Source organism: Saccoglossus kowalevskii, chromosome 15, assembly GCF_978046115.1.
Source record: "Saccoglossus kowalevskii chromosome 15, keSacKowa6.1, whole genome shotgun sequence".
NCBI classification, from domain to species: Eukaryota; Metazoa; Hemichordata; class Enteropneusta; family Harrimaniidae; genus Saccoglossus; species Saccoglossus kowalevskii.
Window position 1 is genome coordinate 20,338,785 of NC_140655.1, and position 14,386 is coordinate 20,353,170.

At 34.8% G+C, this 14,386-nt stretch overlaps 1 protein-coding gene across 1 annotated transcript in view; it reads left to right on the plus strand.

Annotated features, from left to right (window-relative positions):
* Window positions 1-884: 884 nt before the first annotated feature.
* Window positions 885-14,386, plus strand: part of LOC100368754 (uncharacterized) — a 116,913-nt gene continuing 103,411 nt past the window's right edge. Inside the window, exon 1 of the mRNA XM_006822970.2 lies at window positions 885-996. The gene's annotated coding sequence lies outside the window, so the exon portion shown is untranslated. The remainder of the gene's footprint in view (window positions 997-14,386) is intronic.

Sequence of the window (14,386 nt, forward strand, 5' to 3'; positions counted from 1 at the left end):
TGATTACGAATGTTATCCCTCCTTGTATATTTTGTTCGCCCGCATGTTTGTGTCGCTACAGCGGGTGTCACGGTTGCTCTGTGGTCGGTGAATGCATAGTCACGGTACCAGCACAATGGTGACTCGGGTGAATTCTCCGTTATTGTTTTTTTTTAATGTAAAACTGCTTCTATCCTGTCTTGACTTCGTATCAGCGGATCGAGCTCGACAGGATACTGAGAATACACACCCGGATCAACTTATTTAACGACGTGTTTCTACTGTTTCTTACTTCCGTTATCAGTTCAGGTCCGCTCCGCTCCATTCGACCTAAAGAAGTTCGACCTCGGAGTTTCGGTCCAGTGGTTCGAAGTATATATACTTGAAAACTAAAAACTTGTGGATTATAATTGGGAAATACATTTTTTATCGCAACTTATAAATGTAATGCACTCGTATTTATTAAAGGCATGTTCTTTATCGCATTCTTGCATGGCTAACTTCCTACAACACTCGTTCCGTTGTTTGTATTTGGACAACCTCTGCGTGACCTCCTCGGGGAGTCTGCCATTAATATATACTTATTTAGCGTATTCGCTATTATTCTGTAACATTTCTAGAATAGAAAAATTCTACTAAAAATAATCCAGCGCAACTCACTAAAACTGTTTGTGAATAATACTGTATTTAAGGGGAAAAAACCCATCAACCCGCTGTTGTTGCATTTCCCACATGGAGGGAAGCCAGCTGTCTGCACAGCAACACAAGGCTTCATTTATCAGATTCAGCCCAGGGTGTCAGCATATAACGCACAATGCGATAGGCCATTTTTTCATGTGTGAAAATAAAAGCCAATCAGATGGTCTGTTACAAACGAAGAATCGGTTCGTAGTATTTCTTTCAGCAATGAGTAATGTTGTCAATTACAGTCACTGCACGTTGACTCTATTCAGTTCAATTTCTCACCTCAAATCTCCGATCCTGACCCAAATTGACAATAATTACGTATCTTAGGCGGTAAGTGTACACTTTTAATCCAGTATTTACTGAAAACTTACTGACATGCGAGTCAAAATGTAATTTTTTTCGACCCATTTTGGGTCGAGTTACTGTGAGCACTGAGGCTGACCGGTTTTGTATATGTAACGAAAACGTTTGTTTTGAGAGGCATATTCAGTGTTAGTCTGCGTAGTGTTTTTGAGATAAAACATAAGTTGCTCAGTCTGGGAAGCGAACAGTTTTTTACAATGAGATCACGTTTCCCATCACTACAACATGTGTTGGGTTTTTATCCTTAGTTTCTTCTCCGGGCACGAAACGGGGAGAAAGTTGTATTTTCCTTTGTTACGCTATGAGTGTACGCCTCGTATAGGCATGGTATAGGCTTTGTCAAGTAACTCAGCCTACGGTTAATCAAAAGATTTTCATTTTTTGAGTACACCAAAGTTCCTACGATCTCCATTGTCATTAATCGCAGTAATAAATAACAAATTATGCGTTTTCGTCTCCGTTATTTGACTTCACGAAGACTCTCCTGTAATTTCTATATCTGCTCATCGGAAGTGTGTTGTTTGCATGATTGATTTGACTAAATCCTCCGGTTCATGTGGCTGAGACATAAAGCGTTTCCACATGACTGGGTCTGTATAACCCGCTGTTTTGTTGGCGATCTGTCGTTCATTATGTCCCCACAAAGCGTAATTGTCAATGAGTATACTCTGACCACCAATAACATAATAGGCAGTCAGGGCCGTTTTATCGTCTGCTGACCGATCGGTCACTTGGCTCACTTCCTAGCTGTGCACACCTTTCCTTTTGGCAGAACGCTCACCGACAAAACTTCGGCTGTCACCAGTAGTTTCTCAAAATTACGCTACCGCTGGATTTATCAAAGCAAAAGCCTGTTACTAAGTCGAATCCAACCTCCATAAATTTAAGCGTGATAATATCAACTTTTAATACAATTGGCCACAGATGGTAACTGATTTTAATTTCCCCGGTCTCTGGGTAACCGTAAATAAAAAATTCCTTGCATAGGTGTCAAAACCATTAGTAACATAGGGTGTTTATTATTCTTGGCAGTGCAAGATATTTGCAACACTAGCAAGTCGGTTTACTCTGGCTACTAAATAATCACGTGAATGAATGATACTGTGAAATCAGCATAATACTTGAAGCTGTTTGAGATGACTAAACGGGAGTATTCATGAGTTTAAATCTGCCTGATTGTCAGGCTTTTAGCTAAATTCTCCCTGTATGTAACTCAATCAGATGGCCTAATAATTCATTCACAGTGATAGTATAATAACTGTTATGTAAGCACTTTAATATCATTCTGGTTATGATTTATTGGCTTCTAATAGTATCTGCTTGTTGTTATTTTATGTTATAGGGATTGACCATTAGAAAATTAGGGGAGGGATGTTAATTTGAGATACAAATCTGTACTTAAAAAATAATTGTGAAAACAAATGCTACAGGGAAAATAAAAAAAAATATGTATAGAGAAAATAAAAAAAAAATCATCCTGATAAAATAAGTGAATTCCATACTATCTAATGGTTGAACACTGTACCTGAAATTGGAGTATGTTTTATCTTGTTATTTTGTGTATCTTTGATTTATATCCAAAATTATTTTGAAATAAAGAGCATCCTGGGAATCTTTTAACTTCACATTTTTTGACAGAAATCTCCCTCAAAGGGGTGATAACTATAAACTTTGCATTATCACACAAATTCCACCCAAAGGAGGGATCGTTACGTACTACATTTCTAAATGAAGCTTCACACCATTCTACAGACTTAAGCTATTAAGCTTGATAATAAAGGAGCCACTTTAATCTTGTTTAATCTACCAAAAATTGTGAAGACCTGTTTTTTTTTACCTCCCTCCAACCTAAATCTAAACACTCCGACCCACCCAATGTAATTGTACCTCTTCCACATAACTATACATGTTTCTTAGGGAGTCACAGTGAATATTTCATTGGATTTTTAGTGAGTCACAGAGAACATTTCATTGGATTTTTAGGGAGTCACAGTGAACATTTCATTGGATTCTTAAGGAGTCACAGTGAACATTTCATTGGATTCTTAGGGAGTCACAGTGAATATTTCACTGGGTTTTAAGGAGTTAGTGAACGTTTTACTCTGTTGTTAGGGAGTGACTGAAATTTCACTGGAAATTTGAGACAAGTGCGAGTACAAGTGCATTTTGGAATGCTATAGAAAGAAAAAAAAAACGTTCGAGGCGCATAGTTCAAAATGATGCGCGCAGAAACGAGAAACGGAGCTCTTTTTTCTCAGCCTTATAGATATAGGTTGCCAAATTACTCATAATACCTTCCAATACTGTGCTTTAACAGATTAATATGATAATACTATTATAAATTCTCTCTAATTAACATGATGTTAGTGAAGTCTGCTGAATGTCTATAATCAATTTCCAATTACAGCTAGTGAGAAACTGCTGAGAAAGTCCCAAGGCATTGCACATTTGTATCAAGCATCAAGCGTAACATTTCGGTTGAGTTTGTTTAACCTCTATTTGTTGCTTGAAATTGTAACACAATAACAATATAATTTCAATATAATACATAATAGACGCTTGACCACATTATTTTATTATATCAATTAGATTATTAATAAAAAAATTAAGTTATTATGACTATGGGGACTCTATTTTTGTTAATTTTATTTTCTCACAGATGTGTTGACATCTGTCTCAAATTCATTAAAATCAGCTTTATGTGCACTCTTGCATACTTTATTAAATTAGTTGAAATAGTTCATTTTTGCTAACGTGCATATATGTTTTAAAATATTATGATGTCATTGAAGCTATTAGACTAACAACTTAATGCTCAGTAATGTCAGTTTCTTCCTAGATGTTGTATATAACTGTTGCTCAACACGAATGTTGTACACAGGTTGGAATTTAGACTGTCACTTCACGACAATTGCCTTTTCATAATTCATTACAGTGAATGGATATAAGCGCTGTGTTGTTGCTAAGCAACAGTTGTTTTATTTTCTGTCTACATGTATGTACTTTTATTAGTGTAGTATTAAGACACACGCTCGTAACATTTTTTTCTAATCATTATTTAATTCATTATTTCTATTGAAGAGCTAAATCAATGTATGTAAACTTGGGTGAAAGTTGGGTACAGGATGCCCTAACTCATGATATCATATACTGTGGAATACTTAATTTTCGCTTGGAATTAATTTTCACTAATTTCACTAAAGGAATGATTCAGCGAAAATAAAATCAAATGAATATACCTTTTTTCCTATATTTAACATTCAACTTGCCAAAATCAGCGAAAATAAATTCCATACACAAAACACCCAAAAAGTCTTTTTAGCGTAAATTAAAGTATTCTACAGTGATTCTTAGCTGGTGAAATAGATGTAATAGTTGCATATATATTGAACTAGTACACATAACTGAATAAAAAGAGACTTCTGGCCATTGTTGTATTTAAAAAAAACGATGTTTCCTGCTGTAGACTACTATGCTACCAATAATTCGTTGATAGTCCGTTGCCTGTAACATGTTTGTAGTTATTTAGTTATACCTAAAAAACAAACACAGATAAAGAAAAAATGAGATGTGATTGTCCGATTCACAGTTAATTTGTGTGACTGAAAGTGTTGAAAAATGGTGTTTTCAATAATCAGAGTACTCTAAAAAGCACAATAGTGAATTGACTATCAGGTACTCTCTGAGACAAACATTAGTACGGCAGATGCACAGCCATCTTCGCCAAAGCTTTCAGGTGATATATAGGTTATACTAGCTTTGAGTGAATGTTTGAATCTTACATAAATCTTCAACATGTTTTACCCCTGTTGCAATCTTAAATACGTTTCACTCTATATTTGACTTGTAGGTTGTATATGAGCTTTTTCTCTGATATGAACATACATGTTGTGAACTGCTGTTTATGCAAATGGTACCATATTTACTCTATTAGCAGCACATGGGCTTACGTAAATTAAAGAATTTTCTGTGGTCAAAATAAGTAATTTTTAATGATTTAATGGAATTGTTGGTTTATATGCACTTCTATTTGAGATTCACTTGTAATAGATTGATACGATATATTCCTATTTCAACTTATTTTAATCCTTTGATCACCAAGGTCACCATTGTCAACTTTTGGCACCATTCACAAAATAGTTCTATATACCATATGTGCATATTAATTAGGTAATTTACATATCATTAACCATTTGAGCACCAAAGACAACTTTTGTCACTATTCACAAAATAGTTCTATATACCGTATGTGCATATTAATTAGGTAATTTACATATTAACCATTTGAGCACCAAAGACAACTTTTGTCACTATTCACAAAATAGTTCTATATACTGTATGTGCATATTAATTAGATAATTTGAATATCATTAATCATTTGAGCACCAAAGTCAACTTTTGTCACTATTCACAAAATAGTTCTTTATACCGTATGTGCATATTAATTAGGTAATTTGAATATCATTAATCATTTGAGCACCAAAGTCAACTTTTGTCACCCTTCACAAAATAGTTCTATATACGGTATGTGCATATTAATTAGGTAATTTGCATATCATTTAACCCTTTGAGCACCAAAGTTAACTTTTGGCACCATTCAGAAAATTAAACCCATAATTTTTTTTTAGATTTGTTTCAAAATTTTGATCAAGGTCTGTGGGCAATAGAAAATGATATTTGCTTATTCCAAAATTATCCCCAAAATCTTTTGAAAAATAAATAAAAATAGGAAAACGTTGTACTACATATTTGACGGGAAAAATATGTCACTCAAAGGTTAAAGTTTAAAAAAAACATTTACCTAAATTTAACTTCAAGGATCAGCCATTAGCAGAATTTGTGTTATAAAAGTAAAAGAACACGAAACTGACAAACCTTTCAATAAGCTAGTGTCATCAAGTACTTGATTGATATCCAGGGAGTGCGCCTATGTGTGAAAAGGTGGGAGAGAGTGAGGCAAATTAATCATGTTTTGTGCAACACGTAACATCAGTCACCACGCTAACAAATCAATGAATGAATTGAGCGCAGTAAGTGTTGCAGAGTTTTAAAAACGCCTAACTACTGGATTTTTGAAAGTTTTTTTTTTCAAGAATGTTTGTGTTTGTTGTTTATCAGTAACGGTAATAAGTATTTCGTGATGTATTGCCACAGCGTCTCGAATTCCACAAGCATGGTCACCCAACCTGAAAATAGTTCTGAGTTGTCATGACCGCTTTGTTTAAATCACCTTTGGCAATTATCAGGATAGTTGTAACCAGTCGTGGACATGAACAAAATAGTCAATGTTTTGTCTATTCTGTGATTTACAGAATGTTTCGGAAAGTATTCTAGGGGTGTGGGTGAAGGGTCATACCCAAGTTTTTTTTCCAACTTTTATGATGTACCTTTTGGGTCAGAATGTCTCATATTTGGCCTTTTGGGTCAGAATGTCCAGATATTTTACCTTTAGGGTACGAATGTCCAAAGATATTTGACTCTTAGGGTCAGAATGTCTCAAGATATTTGACCTTTTGGGTCAGAATGTCTCCAGATATTTGGCTTTTAGGGTCAGAATGTCTCAAGATATTTGACCTTTTGGGTCAGAATGTCTCATATATGACTTTCTGGGTCAGAATGTCTCATATTTGACCTTTAGGGTCAGAATGTTCAAAGATATTCAATTTTTGGGTCAGAGTGTATCAAGATATGCTGGTTTTAGTGGTGGTATGTTTATGTGAGTGTGGGTCAGAAAATACCAGGATGTATCACCTTCAGTGATCAGAAAATACCAGGATGTATCACCTTCAGTGATCAGAAAATACCAGGATGTATCACCTTCAGTGATCAGAAAATACCAGGATGTATCACCTTCAGTGATCAGAAAATACTAGGAGTTAACATATAATAAATCCTGAATATTAAAAGACATTAGGATTCCAGTGAATGTGTTCATGTATGTACATGTACAGTGAAAGATTCCTGAAGAGGCAGTTGTGTTTAACATTCAAGATAGACTGTCCCCATGTGGCTAGTAGATTATAGCACCTACACAAGTGAATACCTGAGTATGTATAATAAAAAATACAACACAAAGTAGCCGAGCATTTCTTGACAGCTCCATATTGATGTATCCAAAGGTTGTAAAAACATTGATTCATTTGAAACTGAAGAGGGCCAATCACATTGAGGTTAAAGGTCAATATTGCAGCTTAAGATGTCCCTGCGCTATTCTCTTAAAATAGTTCTTTTTTGTTGGTAATTTAATTCTGGTCATGTAGTACTCTCTTTAAAAAACTACACGGCTTTATTGTTGATGTTAAGTTGGAATTGTAGTGTTGTAATCTTCACGGCCACTGAGTTAATTCATACGATGGAAATCATTAATTACGCAGTGGTACGTACATTCCTTATTTGGTCAATGAACTTGATTTCGTTGACCTTCCTACATATACATACTCACTGATATTGAGTTTAAAAAAAAAAAAATTTCCCTTATTATCCAAGTTGAATTAATTACAAATTTGCGTGTGTGTTTCTGAATACAAAGATTCTATTTAATAATTAATATTATTTTCATGGTGATTATCTCTTTGATTCATGGTGCTCATATCGCAATTTCAGTGAAATTTTATAAATCTATATTGGAAATGCACTTGTTATAGTCATTATTACAAGTTTTGTGTGAGGTCATTTTGATTTGCACTGTAATTTTTATTGTAAGTGACAATGTGTCATTTTGGAGCTTACGTATGTATCAGCCATTGCCTGTGTAAACCATGATCATGGCCCATAGCAACCATGACTATTGCCCATAGCAACCAAGTCCATGACTATTGCCCATAGCAAACATGATTGTAGAGCTGTTTAAACATGTTGTTTATGCTACTCTTTATGTCTGTATCACTGGAAATTGAATTCCAATGAATGGTAACATCTTGGCACTTTACAGAATTTCTTTGATTGAAAATTGTTTTCATTTTCAAGTTTTCATGGATTTCGTGAAATTAGGGAAATCAACGAGGTAATATACAAATGTAGTCCTTGTGATGTCACCAAATTACGAAATGATTTGAATACCATTTGAATGGGTTGCATCAAGGGGATGGAATGCATTAGGAGCTTGTTGCCATGGAAACAGCATTCGTGATTTCTCCTGCATTCATTTGAATTGAGAAATGATAACAGTTTCAACTAGTGACTGTAATTGAAAACTTAAGTGTGTGAACCAGTTATGAAATGTAAAATGTATAAAATTTTGTATTTTTCTAACATTTTAAATTCTTGTACTCATAGGATGGTCACTATTCACAAAAAAACTGCATAATTGTTTTCATATTTGTGAATAAGACCTGTAGCTTAGCGTACCATTTTAGTGTTAGTGGGTGAGTAAACTACTGTAAAATACTTACTTTTTGGGTGTTTTGTATGGAATTTATTTTCACTGATTTTTGACGAGTTGAATGTAAAATATAGGAAAAAAAGTATATTCGCTGGATTCTATTTTCACTGAATCATTCCTTCATCGAAAATAGCAAAAATAAATTCCAAGCGAAAATATTATTTTACAGTATTTATAATAGCACTTTTTATTTGTGTTATATTGCTATTTTTAGGGTCAAAATAAACAAAAAATGAAAAGTTCCCATATGATGTTTTGCACAATAATAAAAAAAAAGAATTGTGATTTTTTGAGTAATAAAAGACAAAACAAACTATAATAATACATGAAAAAAAAAATACAAAAAGTCGACAGTTAAAAATATAGTTTACATGATGAAGGCTAATTGCCAACTTGGTAGATCTTATTTGTAATGAGATTAATTTTATATTTTGGCTGTATTATCTAATTGAATAGAAAACTATAATAAGAAAGTACAAAATTTGGTGTGAATATCAGTGGAGTGGAGCTTAAATAATTGCAATAATCACAAACTGTGTTTAGTCGGCAAATGTAACATATCTTGGCAATCCCTATTATTTCTATTAGGTGTCGCATACTGTAAAACATGTTGAAAAAGCGGCATGCAATTTTAGCGAATTGTGGTAAAATGACGTAATAGCGAAATGTTGATTTAGCGAATCTCTCTTGTCATTGTTGATTTCTTTGTTTGGCGGTCATTAGCGACATCTTGAATTAGCGAATCAGTTCTCTCGCTAAATTCGCGAAAAAGACATGTTTTACAGTATGTCATCATAACATGCAATTTAAACATGTTTTTATAATGGCTGTAAGTCTCAGTTGTCTGGGGGGGGGGGGGTCCAACCATAATATGAATGGTAGCTTGAAAATGTGTTAAAAAAAACCCTGAAAACTAAACAAAGAGTGAAAAACAAATTGCATGCAAGGTGCTGCACAGTGTAAGTGTTTTTACAATTTTTGCATTTTCCAGTATAACCATGTTCATCTTGGTGGAATGTTTGTGATTTGGTAAATTATAATACATTGTACGTATCAGTACTTAGAATGTTATTTTAGACCAATCACAGAGTGGCTGTACCACAATATATCAGTAATACAATTAATGTTCCAGTTTATCACAAAAGGTTGGGTTTTCCAAAACCTCCACTTCCTGTTAATTGTTTGTAATTCCTCCCCCCATAATATTAATTATCTTCACATGTTTCAGTCAATATTTTGCTTCCAAATGCATTTTATTTATTGTACTCTTTTCAGCTGTTACTGCCTTTTCATTTATCGCACATCCGTTTGCTTAAAATTGATTTACCTGTTCGGTCATGCAGGTACATGTACAGATACATGTCTCCACCATGATCTTCCCAGGCCTTTATTTTAGTCTCTCTGGCTAGGAACATTTTATTGGCCAATGTTAGTGGCTACCATTTTCTGAATTGTATTAATTAAGGCGGCTTTTACTGGGTACGTGGTTTGATATGCACATCTGTTATTTTAGTCTGCCTAGCTATGAAAACATAGTACTGGTATAAAAACAATAATTGTATAATTAATTTTTATACATCTGTCACCGTAACGCCATAAGTTATAGCATGCTGTAATTTTACGGGATATTTTCATCCTACCATATTAGGAAATGCAAATTCCAAATATGGAATGATTATGCTCGTAAGCGTCCGCTAATAATAAAAACAAACATGGCTGCCACCAAGGTTTGACCAAACTCCACACAAAGTTCCCTGATTCTGTTCTAAACTTTTTGGATTTCGGTATTCCCATAATGTATCTTTGGAAGGCAAAGATGTATAATAATAAGGTTATTACGAGTATACCTCAAAGTATACACTCGGACAGTAAGCCGTCGCATCAACCTCCGCTGCACGTCTGTCGATACTTCTGCTGCACTGTCTTCGTGCATACTTTGAGGTATACTCATAATAACCTTATATTATTATGAAATAAATTTGTATAATTAATATGGCTCATACATTTGAGATTCTGCCTACTAGAATAATGTTCTGTTTTATTAAACCACAGACTGTATATATGTACATGTAGTCAATAATTGAATGTTATTATTTCATTGTTATTATTATTCTTCACTTCACAGGATAAAATTCTTGAAAATAATTGATGTAAACACAAATTCTTATACAAATAAATCCAAAATGTTTTTCACATTACATTTGAAATAAATCACAGGTTACATGTATATTAGTCCTATGTAATTATAAATTAAGTCGCAGCTGGTGCCTCGGAAAGATGGATTGTTTTCCACTTACAACCTTGAAGGCGGTTGCTTTATAAACTAGTGATTTTCAATTTTTGTGCCCACTTCGGCTGGGTTAACTTGGTGATAAGTGTGTTTGATTGCCGATGTCCAATATAGTTTCCACTGCAAATGCAGTACGTACAATGTGTCATTATGCTTAGCAGTTACAAAGGAGACCATTCGTATTTCAAAAAAAATTATTTCATATGCGTTTTAAATTAGATGCCCTTGCAACCTTTTCAGTGTTAGATGTATCGATCATTTTTATTATTAGTCCTGTAGCACAAAATAGAAAATATCAATATTGTTTCCTGTAATAGCATGTTATTTCTGCTGCGATCCGTTTCTGTTAGATAATTCGTCACTAATGTTAAGTGATACAGTTAACTGTGCTCACTTTGCTCACCAGATGTATGGGTTTCAGTTTTAATTTCGCATCTGGCTATTCTAAATTGCCTTTATCTTCATCTCTTTGCTAATATCATTAATCTTTTGGTTTTGTAATAAAAAACGCGTTCTTTTCTACATATGTCACTTAAAAAAACAAAACAAAAAAGACTTGACTTTTCAGAGGAATTAGAACAAAACATTTTATTTTCACTGCATTATAACAAAACAAACTATTATCCCCATTTAATACCCATTCATCATTCTGGCATCTTGTGAAGGTGGTCGATTATGCAATTAGTTTCTATGGCAACCCTGGAGATAATTGGGAGCCATCTAATCTGTGTTGCTAAGTGATAGTTTAGACAGCCTTAGTCTGATGGCTGTTGCTAGGCAGTGGTGACTTATTGGTGTTGGAGAAACTGAGAGATGTAGACAGAGAGATTATGTTATGTTCCTGGTTTTAAAAGTCACAAGATAACCTTGCTCTTGATGATGTTCATACATGTCTCTGTGGACAATCTTCTATTACAGACTACCATCGTTTTTATTTGGTAGTGACATATTTGTGGTTATTGGAGTGTTAAGTTTTGACCACCCATCAATTTATTTCTAAGCTGCAATTTTTTTTTTATTTATTAAGTTTTGTATCTGTTTTGTTCTATAGTAAACAAATTGTGTAATGTTTAATTATTTATCTTTGGGAGAGGAAGGGAGGGAGGAGAAAACTGTTTGTGTTCGATCTGAAAAATCTTCTGTAAACTACTAGATTTTGGTATACCTGTTGGTGTCCAGTTTAAGTCTTCTTTTATCTGTTAACTTATTTGCAGTATTCGAGAACGATGAATGTACTTTAAATGCTTTATTTATTTGCTGGTTTTTAATTATATTATTTTAGTTGATAGGTGAAATTAGCTAAATTAAATCCTGTAGAATAACAATGCACTTATTGTTTCTCTGCTAAGTTCATGCACTTAAAACCCACTGAATATGCCCAAAACTTGTTATATTAGATGTCTGGGAAAATTAATGGTTTTACTGTATTCTGTGTGAATTGGGTGTGCCTAAAAAAACTTCAGAACTCAGTGTTTACATGAGCTTTTATTAGAGATTTTTTTCTGATAGATCATATATTGTACATGTCCTGTTTCCTCTCACACATTTGGATGATATTCCAAAAGGAATCTCTAATTGTGGTATTTTTGCGTCATGAATTAAGATGAAACTAATATAAGATCTGGCTATAGATTTTGGACTAATTTTTGGAGACACATTTTCAGTCAGTGAATCTGTCATGATTTTTGTATTAGTGGTAATTTCACCGGGTTCTTAAAAACACAAAATCATAACATTGTGACTTTTGTCTTATAAACGAATCATATTTAGATCATCAATTTACGACAAATTTACGAAAACGATTTACATTATACTGCATTTGCTCTGTTACTATCACATGCATTCAAGTAATTAATAAAAGTTTATAGTCAAAATAAATAATATTTTAATGATTCAGCACCTCGATTAGTAATACTCTTCTAATGTAGCAAATATGGTATACATTTTTGAATTGTTGCATAGAGATTGCACTTTAAAACCATGTACAGTGTGGATATTAAGTTAACACAGCAATATGGCCGTCAACACAAATCAGGAGATTTGGCTAATATATATGTGCATAGTAGCGACAGATGCAGATTTACGATAAATAGTTTGCTAACAGACTGTGTCCTCCATATGTGGGCCATTGCATTAAGAGTGGTTTACTGCCTGCTATTGCCTTGCGGACAGAGAACATGATACCTTGCACACTAACGCATATGCCAGCACAGTAAGATTCTATGACGCAAATTGAATGTTGACCTAAGTTGGAGAGAGAAAAAAAAGATTACTGTTAATGTGTCACTAGCAGCAGAACAAATTATTTCTTTAAACTTTGATGTTCTGACAAGCTCAAGCAGCGTGTATGTGTGTTATGGAGCTTGTTTGTCTAATAGATCTTAATTTTATGTGCGCTGTGTATGTTTCTATTTGCCACAACTGTCCATTAAAAGGTATAAACATGCTACATATCATGTCACTACCCACTGGTTCTTATCAATCGTGCTAGAACCCATCATTCCTGCCATTACCCACTGTTGCCTTCTGAACCGTGCTAGAACCCATATTTCCTGTTATTACCCACTGTTGCCTTCTGAACTGTGCTAGAACCCATCATTCCTGTTATTACCCACTGTTGCCTTCTGAACCGTTCCAGAACCCATCATTCCTGTTATTACCCACTGTTGCCTTCTGAACCATGCTAGAACCCATCATTCTGTCATTACCCAATGTTGCCTTCAGAACCGTGCTAGAACCCATCATTCCTGTTATTACCCACTGTTGCCTTCTGAACTGTGCTAGAACCCATCATTCCTGTTATTATCCACTGTTGCCTTCTGAACCGTTCCAGAACCCATCATTCCTGTTATTACCCACTGTTGCCTTCTGAACCGTACTAGAACCCATCATTCTGTTATTACCTACTGTTGCCTTCTGAACTGTGCTAGAAACCTTCATTCCTGTTATTACCCACTGTTGCCTTCTGAACCGTTCCAGAACCCATCATTCCTGTTATTACCCACTGTTGCCTTCTGAACTATGCTAGAACCCATCATTCTGTCATTACCCAATGTTGCCTTCAGAACCGTGCTAGAACCCATCATTCCTGTTATTACCCACTGTTGCCTTCTGAACTGTGCTAGAACCCATCATTCCTGTTATTATCCACTGTTGCCTTCTGAACCGTTCCAGAACCCATCATTCCTGTTATTACCCACTGTTGCCTTCTGAACCGTACTAGAACCCATCATTCCTGTTATTACCTACTGTTGCCTTCTGAACTGTGCTAGAAACCTTCATTCCTGTTATTACCCACTGTTGCCTTCTGAACCGTTCCAGAACCCATCATTCCTGTTATTACCCACTGTTGCCTTCTGAACCATGCTAGAACCCATCATCATTCCTTCTGAACTGTGCCAGAACCCAACATTCATGTTATTACCCCCTGTTGCCTTCTGAACTGTGCTAGAACCCATCATTCTGTCATTACCCACGGTTGCCTCTGAACCGTGATAGAACCCATCATTCTGTCATTACCCACTGTTGCCTTCTGAACCGTGCTAGAACCCATCATTCCTGTTATTACCCACTGTTGCCTTCTGAACTGTGCTAGAATCCATCATTCCTGTTATTACCCACTGTTGCCTTCTGAACCGTGCTAGAACCCATCATTCTGTTATTATCTACTGTTGCCTTCTGAACTG